This window comes from Ipomoea nil, unplaced genomic scaffold, assembly GCF_001879475.1.
Source record: "Ipomoea nil cultivar Tokyo-kokei standard unplaced genomic scaffold, Asagao_1.1 scaffold1576, whole genome shotgun sequence".
NCBI classification, from domain to species: Eukaryota; Viridiplantae; Streptophyta; class Magnoliopsida; order Solanales; family Convolvulaceae; genus Ipomoea; species Ipomoea nil.
Genome location: NW_017618004.1, coordinates 1874602 through 1886710, shown reverse-complemented (window position 1 = coordinate 1886710; position 12109 = coordinate 1874602). Strand labels below are relative to the sequence as shown.

General features: G+C 35.4%; 1 non-coding gene and 1 pseudogene across 1 annotated transcript; both read left to right on the top strand.

Annotated features, from left to right (window-relative positions):
- Positions 1-3145: 3145 nt before the first annotated feature.
- On the top strand, positions 3146-6825 carry LOC109190308 (annotated as a pseudogene).
- TRNAQ-CUG lies at positions 4206-4277 on the top strand. Its single transcript has one exon. It is a non-coding gene; the product is annotated as a tRNA-Gln (tRNA).
- Positions 6826-12109: the final 5284 nt, after the last annotated feature.

Here is a 12109-nt window from a genome sequence, read left to right as displayed (position 1 = left end):
GTGGTGGCGGCGGCGACGGCGGTGGCGGTGTGATGGCGGTGGTATGGTGGTGATGGCGGTGGCGGTGGCGGTGGTATGGTGGTAGTGGTGGCGGCGATGGTGGTTGTGGTGGTATGGTGGTGGTGGCGGTGGTAGCGACGACAGTGGTTGTAGTGGTATGGTGGTGGTGGCGGCGACGGTGGTTGCGGTGGTATGGTGGCGGTGGTTGCGGTGGTATGGTGGTGATGGCGGCGACGGCGGTATGGTGGTAGTGGTGGCGGCGACGGTGGTATGGTGGTGGTGGTGGCGGCGGCGGTGGTGTGAAGGTGGTGGTGGTGGCGACGGCGATGGTGGCGATGGTATGGTGGTGGTGGTGGTGGTGGTAGTGGTTGCGGTGTTGGTGGTGGTTGTGGTGGTGGTGTGATGGTGGCGGGGGTATAGTGGTGGTGGCGGCGGCAATAGTGGTGGTGATGGTGGTATGGTGTTGATGATGTTGGTGGTGGTGTGATGTTGGTGTAAAAGTTGGAAAATGACTTCCCAAAAAAAAAAGGGAAGTCATTTTCCTCCAAAACAAGCCTATTTTCCAAAATGATTTCCGTTGACTTGATTTTCCAGGCACATCCAAACACTGGAAACCTAGAAAATGAGTTCCTCCAAACACACCCTTAGCCTTTTTTTTTGGATCTATGTAATATAACTCATATTTCAGTACATACCCACGAATCTCTCCACAAAATAAACACAAAGATAACCGCACTGTCCGGAAAATCAAGGAGGCTGATCGGACCAACTACAACCTCACTGCCGGATAGACTATCTACGATGTATGCGAACATGGAAAGCGAAAAGATCAACAGGACAAACGGCTCCAGATCCAGGTAGTGTTTCTTCGTGGTTGTCTCCGGCGACTCTCTGGTTGATCTCAGACGTTGAATCGCTGGACGGCTGGTTTGGGGATTTGTCTCTCCTCTTTCTAAGAAGACCCGTTGCCCCTCTCCTCCTGTTTACGGCGGATTCCCAGTGGACCTGAATCAGATTTGTAGGCACAGAAACCGTAGACGGCTGGATTGGTATATACGTCTCCCCTCTTCGCCGGATCCCTAGTCGAAGTTCTATCAGGTTTACCACCGCTTTCCTTTCTTCTATTATTATTCTTGGGTCTGTGGGTTCCGTTTCCAATCAAATTCCAGCAACAAATCCACTAAGTTGGTCCGACGAATGAAATGCCAGTGTGCTGGCACTGGTTTGTTCATTCCCCGTAGATATAGCTGTAATACTACAAAACCTCCCTCAGATCCACTCGAAACGACAGGTATTTTTAATTATTTTTTTCCCTTATATATCTGGACCATATTCTTCTTAGTTTCTTTGGTGGTGGCTGTATTAGACTAAAATACCACCCCCCTTGTTTCTTTCTTTCTTGCAGTTTTTGCCCTTTCTTTTGACTCGATTGGTTAGACTGCACACTGATGTGCTTGTTGCTATGTTATGTGTAGACTAAATTAGAAAAGAATTCTTTGATATGCTTTATGCTCGATGCTTTGGTGTATTTAGAAAATTGAGTAATCAACTTACAAGAGAGTTTATATTCATCAACTTACAAATTATTATTATTAGTATTATTTTATTTTATATTATTAGAAAAAGATCTAAAGATTTTCTGTCTTTAAAAAATAATTTTTGATTTTTTACCCAGTTTTTTCTTCTTTTTTTTTTTTTCGCATTCTTAATTTTGTGGTTTTTTTATGATGTTAAGTTTTTCTCTGTTTAACATTTTTTTTATTTGTCGTTTGCTTGTTTTTTAATAATTTTGTACATATTTTTAATTTCATTGTGTATACAAAGTTCATTATATATATTTAAATGACTTATTTTTATCATTTTAAGGCTTCATTTTCATTTAAAGGGGACTGCAACATGTGACTATTGTATAAGGTATTAAAATCTACTACAACTATATATATATATATATATATATATATATATATATATATATATATATATATATATATATACACACACAATATACAAATTCAATATTGTTTTTTTTATTTATAAAACATAAAAACTAACTTAATACATTTAACAAAAAACACAACCTGCCTGTAAAGTTCTTTTATAATTATTTTAAACTACTTTGTTTACATCTACATATATACTCAGCTTACTATTTATTTATTTTAGTCCCTCTACCTATATATATATATATATATATATATATATATATATATATATATGTATGTATGTATATTATATATATATGTATGTATATATATATCTGCAACCAAGAACAAAATTTTGCATTTTAAATAAGCACCATTTTTTCCTATAAAAAAAGCACTGTTTTTTCATTATTTTAATTACTTTAAATTGCATATTTTTCCCCAGAATTCACATTACTTTCAATAATAATAAAAATATTTGGTGCAAATTTCACAAGCATATGTAAAGCAATTCAATAACATACTGCAAATGAAATATTTAGTCAATATTTCATAGAGTTTGAATGTAGAACAACATGTATGTTTCTATTATACCTTTATCTTCAACATCCTGTTTTGTTTTTCCACGTATGGTAGTTGACCCCTTCAATTTTTTCATTGTTCTTGCAATTCTCTACTATGCGTCACACTAATAGTAGATTCTTTGAGAATGAATAGAGAGTGTAGATCTTTGTTCTTAAATGGGATGTATATATAGATACCAACTTATCGAGATTTGAAAAGTCACTATCAAACATTAGTATATTAGAGTCAAACCTTACCATCAACAATTAATGCCTAGTAGTAGAGCTAGGTGTATAGGAAAAGTAGTAATATTGTATGTGTTGGATATTGTGTAACCTGTATTGCACAAGAAGGTGATGACTGTTTTTTGTACTTTAAATAACAAAATAAATGATTTCAATATTATATCAGATAATTTCTTCCTTTTTTTTTTTTTCCCACTATCTGCATAGACAAATTAACAACAAAAAATTGAGAAGACACTGAATATGAATTTAAGAAATTTAAGAAAATGGAAATAAAAGAACTAACCTTGTTTATGATATTAACTCCTATGCAAATGAAATTCAATAAGCAACATTTGTTTATTATATCAACTCTTGATCAGCATGCATGTGTCTTTCTAGTACTAACAGAACTGTTTTACAAATATGGTGTAGATGGTGCAGAATCGAGACATATCCAAAGCAAAACCGGAAAATGGTGCAAATCAAATAGTAAGTGAAAATTTGCTAATGAATTTAAAGCACCAGGTATGCTTCCATTGTACCTTTATCTTCATCATTATGTTTTTTCTTTCCACATATGCTTGTTGATACCTTCATCCTTTTCATGCTGCCTGCATTTGTTAACCATTGACATTCAAAAGTTTTTTACTCAAAATGAATATTCATTACACATGTTTCTCTCTTAAATGCCATATATATAGATATATATCACCTCCTACACAACTCAAAAGCCACTATCAAAGATTAAAATAGGTTACTCAATGTTTACTGTCAATGATTATTGCATGCTATTAGGCAGTGAAAATAAAAGATAAACAAAGCAACAAAAAAAGATGGTAATTTAGCAGTAGCACACCTGATCATGGAACAGGTATTCTTGCCTTATAATAATAATAATAATTTCTATTATTATTAGAAACAAAATAAAAAATAAATAAAGCAGTGAATACTACACCTGTATTCACCTATGTTTTCGATCAGTAGTTTTTTTTTTTTTTTTTTTTTTTTTTTTTTTTAATGATATGGAAGAGAGAAGAAATTTTTTAATAATAACAATAAAAAACACTAGTGTGAAAGACACAAACAGCACCTAACGGGCATGTGCACCTTGCATTATATCGACACATTTGTAGATGCAAGCTAATTTGGATATCAAATATCCATCATTGTGGAATGTGGATGCTTTTGGGTTTTATAATTGATTTTGTTTTGAGTTAATGTTATATGTGGTCTTTCGAATATAGTACTTTTAAAATTTAATCAGTCATGGTCCTCTTGGAAGGACTATGGATGGTTAAATTTGATAGTTGAAGGACCATCTCGGACCACGGATGATATCAATTTGAAAGTCGGAGGACCACCGATGGTTAATTTAAAAGTTTAGAACTAAACGTGGCAAACCTATTATACTCGGAGGACCTTAGATGGTATTACTCATTTTGTTTTCTTAAATTTATGTTATATAATGTTACGTTTACAAACTATACAACAAGGTTCCATGGTCTAGTGGTCAGGACATTGGACTCTGAATCCAGTAACCCGAGTTCAAATCTCGGTGGAACCTAAATTTCTTTAAAAAATAATTTATTAAACATTGCGTATCGGCATAAACCTCCCGCTACAACTCTCTCCCCGCCACCAACGATGTCGGGTCTCTCTCCCCGCCACCAACGATGTCGGGTCTGAGCACCGTCACCGCCCATCTCCTCCCGGCAAAATCTGAGCACCGTCACCGCCCATCTCCTCCCGGCAAAATAACCCCGGACGATACTTCCCTTCAATTCCGCCCTCTTCTGTAACCAAAGTACTTCTACTGCCTCTTTGACCTCACTCCTGTTACCAACAACCGCCGCCCTTAGGCCAATTAAGGCGGTGGCGGAAGACAGAGAAGTGGGTACGGCAGAAAGCAGCGAGGGAGGCGATCAAGAGTGCTGTAGCCTCCATTTTGTCTGATAGAGATAGGTTTCTTAATGCTGCTATTGTGCTAGGTGCCGGTACTCTTGCCATCACTAAGTTGCTTACCATTGATCATGATTATTGGCATGTGAGTTATCCTTCGCTTAATTTTGATATCATAGATCATCTGGAATCGTGTATTCTTAATTCTGTTTGTTTTGTCCTTTAAATTTTGCTTTATTGTTGTTTTTGGAGAAATTCAGCTTAAGAAAAAGGTTATTTTCAACAACCCCCTTTGAAAGATCTAATCTTTTTGTTTTCAAAAATTTGCCAGTTATTTCTTATTCAGTTAGTTCTAGCTTAATCCCTGATTGATTTGAAATCTCTTATCTTTGTGATGAGCTGAAATGGGAAGGAAAAGTTAACCCTAGATGAAAGTGAACTGTGGATTGGTTTTTGGTATTGGAAATGGGCTAATCTAAGGATTCGATTCAATCCAATTTGTTGTGTAATTCAGGGATGGATCCTTTATGAAGTCTTGAGGTATGCCCCAGAGCATAACTGGAATGCTTATGAAGAGGCTCTGAAGGCAAATCCTGTGTTTGCTAAAATGGTGATCAGTGGCATTGTCTACTCTCTGGGAGATTGGATTGCACAGGTCGGTCCATCGCCCCAAGAAAAACCCTTTGTTTTGATAATTTTCAATTGTTAATTTTATGGTCTGTGGACAACAGGACAAGCATTTTTTTATTTTTTTTTTTTGGGTCTAATTTTTATTTTATTATGGGTTTGAAGTGTTATGAAGGGAAACCTCTTCTTGATTTTGATCGGACACGCATGTTCAGATCTGGCCTTGTTGGATTCACACTTCATGGATCTCTTTCCCACTATTATTACCACATTTGTAAGGTGATCTTTGTTGCTTAGTTATGCTTTAGTGTTTAGCGTTGTTTCTTATCTTTGAAATTTTATGCTTGGCTGAAATTAGTTGACTTCCATTTGCAGGCTCTTTTCCCATTCAACGATTGGTGGGTTGCTTTTGACCAAACCGTCTGGTCTGCAGTTTGGAACAGCATCTACTATGTGGTTCTGGGTTTCTTGCGTTTTGAATCCCCTAACAATATTTTCAGCGAGCTCCAAGCCACGTTTTGGCCAATGTTGACAGTAAGAAAATATTTGACTATAACATCAATGGAAAAGTATTCTTTATTAATATCTACTTTTATGTTATAAACTCAAGAACTCCACTACCATTAGAATGGAGCATTATAGATCAGAATGTGATTATTTGTGTCACTTTCTATGGCGATCTTCAAAATCTGTTTGTGAAGGTAGGAAAAGTTATTGAAAAGCAACTAAAACAGGAAGTTGGGTGATGCCTCGTATTTTGAAATTCCCGATTCTTTCTTGGATTCATATAGGGAGACAACTTATTTTGGTTTTTATTTCTCTCAGGCAGGATGGAAGCTTTGGCCGTTTGCTCATCTGATCACTTACGGTGTGGTCCCAGTAGAGCAAAGGCTCCTTTGGGTAGACTGTGTGGGTCACTATACTTTCAACGTAAGGGTATAAATAGTGGATGGATATTGATGTTCTTGAGATTATAATTTTCCCGCAAAACATTTAGAAACTCATTCCATCCATTTTTGTCATCACTCATCATCTGATGTTCTTAAACGATGGCCTGAGAATATCTGATTGATGCTTTAAAATTTACTGTAGTTATTCCAATGAGAAATCCGAGGCTCGGATATCTGAAGCCTCAACAGAAGCCAAGCCTACACTACCCTCGGGGAAAAGAAATAAGGTATGCCTTCAGTGAACCTCGACTCAAACAACTCCTTCCGCCTTACACTAAATATTACGATGTGATCAAAGTGTGTAATGTCAATATTGCCACTGCACACGCCAATTGATTTCTTTGGTTGGCTTCCTCACAGTTCAGTAATTAACCCTTTCCAATATGATATCATGGCAGAAATGATGAGGGCATGAGTGGAAGAACTTCTCGATCCTTCAATTAAGTGGGGGTATGATGGTCAAAGGAAGTGCAGTGAACTTGATAATATATGCATTTGATTGGTGTACTAGCCAAAGGGATACCCTTATTCTATAGGCCACATTACTATTCTTCTTCTTGGTATCATAGTGTTGTGCAATGTGTAATTATGCAATTAAGAGATTTCATTTTTCTTTAAAATTTTCTGCCACTCAAATCTATCCCTTGTCATCATGGTTCTTGATTAATGATTATTGATCATGTGCCAACAAATTTACTATTACTAATATAACATTTATTTTTTCCATACTACATTAGTATCAGAAACAATTTTTATAATGTCATTGTTAAGAGCATCAATATCAGTAGTTATTTAGGAGATATTTTTGACAAATTGGAGAGAAAAATAGAAAGAGAGGGTTTAGGTTCATCTATTAAGAAGAGATTTTGGAACAATAACTTGGTCAGGGAAAAGAAAATAGGTGGAAACAAGTTTCGCGCGAGCCTAACAAAGTGTTATTTTAAATTATTTTATTTTTTTAAAAAAAAATTAATTTCCTTTATTTTTTTTTCTTTCCCTTCCCATATGTATAATGCAAAATTTTTATTTTAAAAGAAAAATGTTACTTCATTAACTAAAATCATTACAATTAACCTTATTTGACTAAAATTTTAAAAAATAAAATTATTTATTTTAAAGAATTACTCATGAATGGATAAGTAATTAATAAAGAATATACTACATAATAATAATGAAATACAAAAATGTTTAATTATAAAATAAAATAAAGATTTGTTTGATGAGTTTGATGGATTGTATTGTAGGCATCACGTAATTAGTTAAAGTCCGAAAGCAAGTGTGCAAGAAAGAGGAAGCTAAAATCTTCATCCTCGAGATCTTCCATCTGGGTTTGGGATTAAAGAAATGGCGAAGCTAGAGTTGTACGAGGAACGTACCATCAAAGGAAACGAAGAAGAAGACGCCATTATTTTGATTTTGAGCACAATGACGCCATGCCCATTCTGATCTGGCAATTTCTAAACTTATTGTTTTCCGAAAATAAAAATTAAAAAATTCTAAACTTCTTTTATAAGCATGAGTGCATGAGATTCCTTGGACGAAGAAGACATGTTTGTCTTTCACTTACTTGAAGAAAAAAAAAAAAAAAGTCACCGTCCATTCCTAAAGAGGCAATTTTGGGAATGAGAGTCTAATTATTTTAAACCCAAAGAAGAAATCCCTTTCCTCTCCTTTCTGTCTCGTCTCATCCTTCTCCTTTCGGTTTCTAGAAATATCCTATAATAATAAATCTGGAGCATTACCAACCGTGAATCTCTTCTCTTCTCTTCTCTTCCAAACTTAAAGACCAGCTATTTTAATTTAATTACCAAAAAGGTTTTGTTAACCAGCTAGCAAGGTTTAAGTTTGCTAAGAATCCTTTTAATTTCGTAATTCCTAAACAACCGCGTTGTATTGTATGTCAGGATCGACTACAATGTCTAAAGCAGTGCGGCGGAGTGTATCACCTTGGCTGCCGGAAGATATGGTGGCCGAGATTCTGAGCAGGTTGCCGGTGGAATCATTACTGAGATTCAAGTGCGTGTGCAAGGAGTGGCGCCAACTCATACATCAAGATCACTTCGTCGAAAAGCATCTCCGCCAGGGTGTTTGCTCTGAGAATTGAAAATGTTTTCTATGTCGTCACGATAGGAACATTTTGTGGGTGGATGCAGAGGACGAGATCGTTACAACTCTTGAAATCCCAGATAATCTCTTCTCAAATTGGCAGGATGTGATGCCCGGAGAATGGGATTCAAAGTTGTCTCTTTTCTGCCGTGATGGAGATCAAATCACAATCCAGCTTCTCATAAATAACAAGAAACCCAGACTTTCGATCTTGGAACTTTGACCCAGTGTTATCCAATTTCAATAATCACAGCCAACGGATATGACGGGAGAATAAAGGTAGGGCAGGAGGAAAAATGCTGGTGGGGACATAATAAAAGCAAATATGTTCCATCAATTTTGCACTTAAAAGGAATGCAAGATATACCATGGTATGATTTTATTTAGGTGTGACTAAGATTCTACCAAACATGATGGGGCACATCATCAAGGTTCGAACCTATAGTTTATTAATATTATTTAGTTATGTTTTTTTTTTTAATTTCTTTTTTAATGTTTAAAGTTTGGTTTTAACAATGTTGCTATTCCCTGTTTATCTTTCTTTCTAGTGAGTTTTATCTCATTTGCTTAATTAATATTTTCACACTTTCGTTTGATTTGTTATAATATTTTACAAATATTTGGATTGATATATAATTATATAAATTATAATAACGAATATGATATAGTACAATTAATAAAATAGGTTGGATAGATTAAAATTTTAGGTCGACACATCTTAAGTACATAAATCACGCACCTTAACGGGCTGTTTGGTTGGACATAATTAAGTCGTAGTTGAATTGTAATTCAGCACAACCCACAATTACGCCGTTTGATTGGAGGATATTACAATTCCACCGAATTGCAATTCCCTTCAAATGCTGAATTGTAATTCATACCCCCTCCCCAATGAATTACAATTCGGCGAATTGAAGGGAGAAGAAAAAATAGGCTAATGACCATTTTACCCTCACTCTTCTTTTGTCTTATTAGTTGTCTTTTATTATTATTATTATTATTATTATTATTATTTCCAAAAATTATTATTATTATTATTATTATTATTATTATTATTATTATTATTATTATTATTATTATTATTATTACATAAGGGCATTTCAGTCATTGTGTGCTTAATATGCGTGTGTTGTGTATAACGTGCGTCAATTTAATGCATAATGTGCGTCCACCCGCACAACTGCACGAGAAGCACTTCTCGCACCTGATCCCTTGTATATATATATATATATATATATATATATATATATATATATATATATATATATATATATAGAGAGAGAGAGAGAGAGAGAGAGAGAGAGAGAGTTGCATTCACATGCAAACTACCTTAAAATACAAACGTGAGGACAAAAAATAACCATTAGATTTGCTAAGATGAACGGATTAGATGCATTCCCTCAATGGGCACACGGATTGCTAACTTCTAATATAACACACGCATACATAATTAAAAACTACCATAAATAATCAACAAAATCCTGTACATCCAACTTAAAAAACCGTTTGTATTTTAAGCACTGTTTGTATCTGAATAGAATCATATATATATATATATATATATATATATATATATATATATATATATATATATATATATATATATATATATAAATGAGATCATGGGATCTCATCTCATCCATTAATACATTCACAAAGGATGATTGAGATTGAATAAGAAATATAAAGTATATTTAGATAATAAAAATAAAAGTAAATACCAATTTTGGTCCCACGAGTATTAGTAAACTGAGAGTTATCCGCTTCAGTCCTTTATAACATTAAGAAACCATCTTCACCCAACTAACAATCACGAATTTTACATTTGACATCAATCTCAAGATAATGGAAACAAGTGCAGTTGGAATAGAAAGGGTGTTAGTCCATGCCTGTGGAAATTTTGTCGAGCATACAACATAACTAGCAAAGTCAGGAATATCACCCAACCCCTCCCTTAACCTTTCTGTATCAACTATAATAAGTATGCCCATACTCTTTGCCTCCTGCACTACAATCAAAGTAGTCTCATGTAGCCTTCCATCTAAGTAGACAATATTTACTCCAAGCGCTGAAGACAATTTTGATTTGGGTATGTAGACCCTCAGATATCATGGGTGGATATCCTGGAGTGAAAATGCACGTGCGAGTTTTTTTTTTTTTTTGTTTTTTTTTTTTGTTTTTTGTCAACAATGACATATGTGAATGGTGAGTTTTCTCCTTTGCACACCATAAAAGATGTATCAACACCATCCCTTTCAAGCTCATCAAGTATTCTTTCGCCATGCGAGTCATCAGCAACCTTAGATATGATCCTTGGATTAAGACCAAGACGAATTTTATCATCCGAGTTTTATCAAAGCATTGCCAGTGTTACCACCTCCTTGAACCTCAAAGCTGGTGCTTCGAATTTTATCATCCGGGTTGGGGAATGAAGCTACAGCAGCTAGGAAGTCAACACCGGCCATTCCAACACCTTAGACAATGCGATTTTTGGGGAGAATAACATTTTCAGCTTGAAACTTCAATGAATTTCAGGTAGAATAACAGTGTTTTTTAGGTTGTGCACCAAGTAGTTGTGGTCAGAGAGAGAGAGAGATATGGGAAGGATATTTGTGGTCAATATGGAAGGGAGGACTTACAGGTGCAAATTCCACATCACGCCATCTACAACTACTACTGCTATTTACCATAGGAGGGTTCGCCGACCTGCTGCCCTCTCTGTTTCGCCGGAACCAAAAACCACTGGTGAAGGCCCCAACCTCGCCGGATCTGTTGCTGCACCGCCAGATCTGCCTTACTGGTCCGTCGCCGGAAGGAGTTATTGCCTCGTATGCTCGCTGTCGTACCCACAACACGCCGGATAAGAACCTCGCTGCTACTCACTACCGACGGTTACTACTTAGCCGCCAAGTCTCGCCATCTCGCCTCACAGGAGTCACAACAGCGCTGGTCTAAACAATATTAGAAGAATAATACATAAAAAGATAGAAAAGCCCTTCTAATTCACGGTCAACAAACGGTTTCATTGACGGAGGATCAAAACTGTCCAACGACCAATAACAGTGTCTACTAAGTGACAATTTTTATTATGAAGGATGAAAAGTGTCAATGCCTCAATAAGTCTAGGATCAAAAATGACATTAACTCCGGAATACAATACAAGAATATTTAATTATGGTTATATTATTATTGTGCCTCACGACCATTATATATACTAACAGTACTTGAAAAGAAACTAATAATAATAATAATAATAATAATAATAATATAAGTGGTAATAATAATATCTAAAAGTAATTAAGTGTTAATAATAATAGTAAGAATATTAACGTAAGAGTTGTAACATAGAATAAATTGTAATAATTAATAACTATAGTGTAGGATTAAAAATAAACGACCTTTGGTGAAATTAACTCTTAAATAATTATATATCGATTTAAATATTCTTAATATATTACAACAATTCCATTCTGTGCATCGCACGGATGAAAATACTAGTTGATATAATAGTTGCAACTCACAATTAAATTTCGACCATCAATAAAGCTTGAATTATTAAGGAGTTACCGGCTTACCGCGGTAATTATTGTCCCCAAAAAAATTATTGTACTCCAAAGTCCAAACCCAACGGAAAAAGTAAATGCAAAGCATGTGAGGGTGGACCCCATTTCCATAGCCGACGCCTTCAACCCATAGGCCCAGTCTTTTTTTATTATTATTATTATAAGGAAGGGGATACCTTACCTATACACACTATTGCCTCAACAGAGGTTTGAACCTTACACCTCCCACTTAGAGGAGCAACTTAATACCA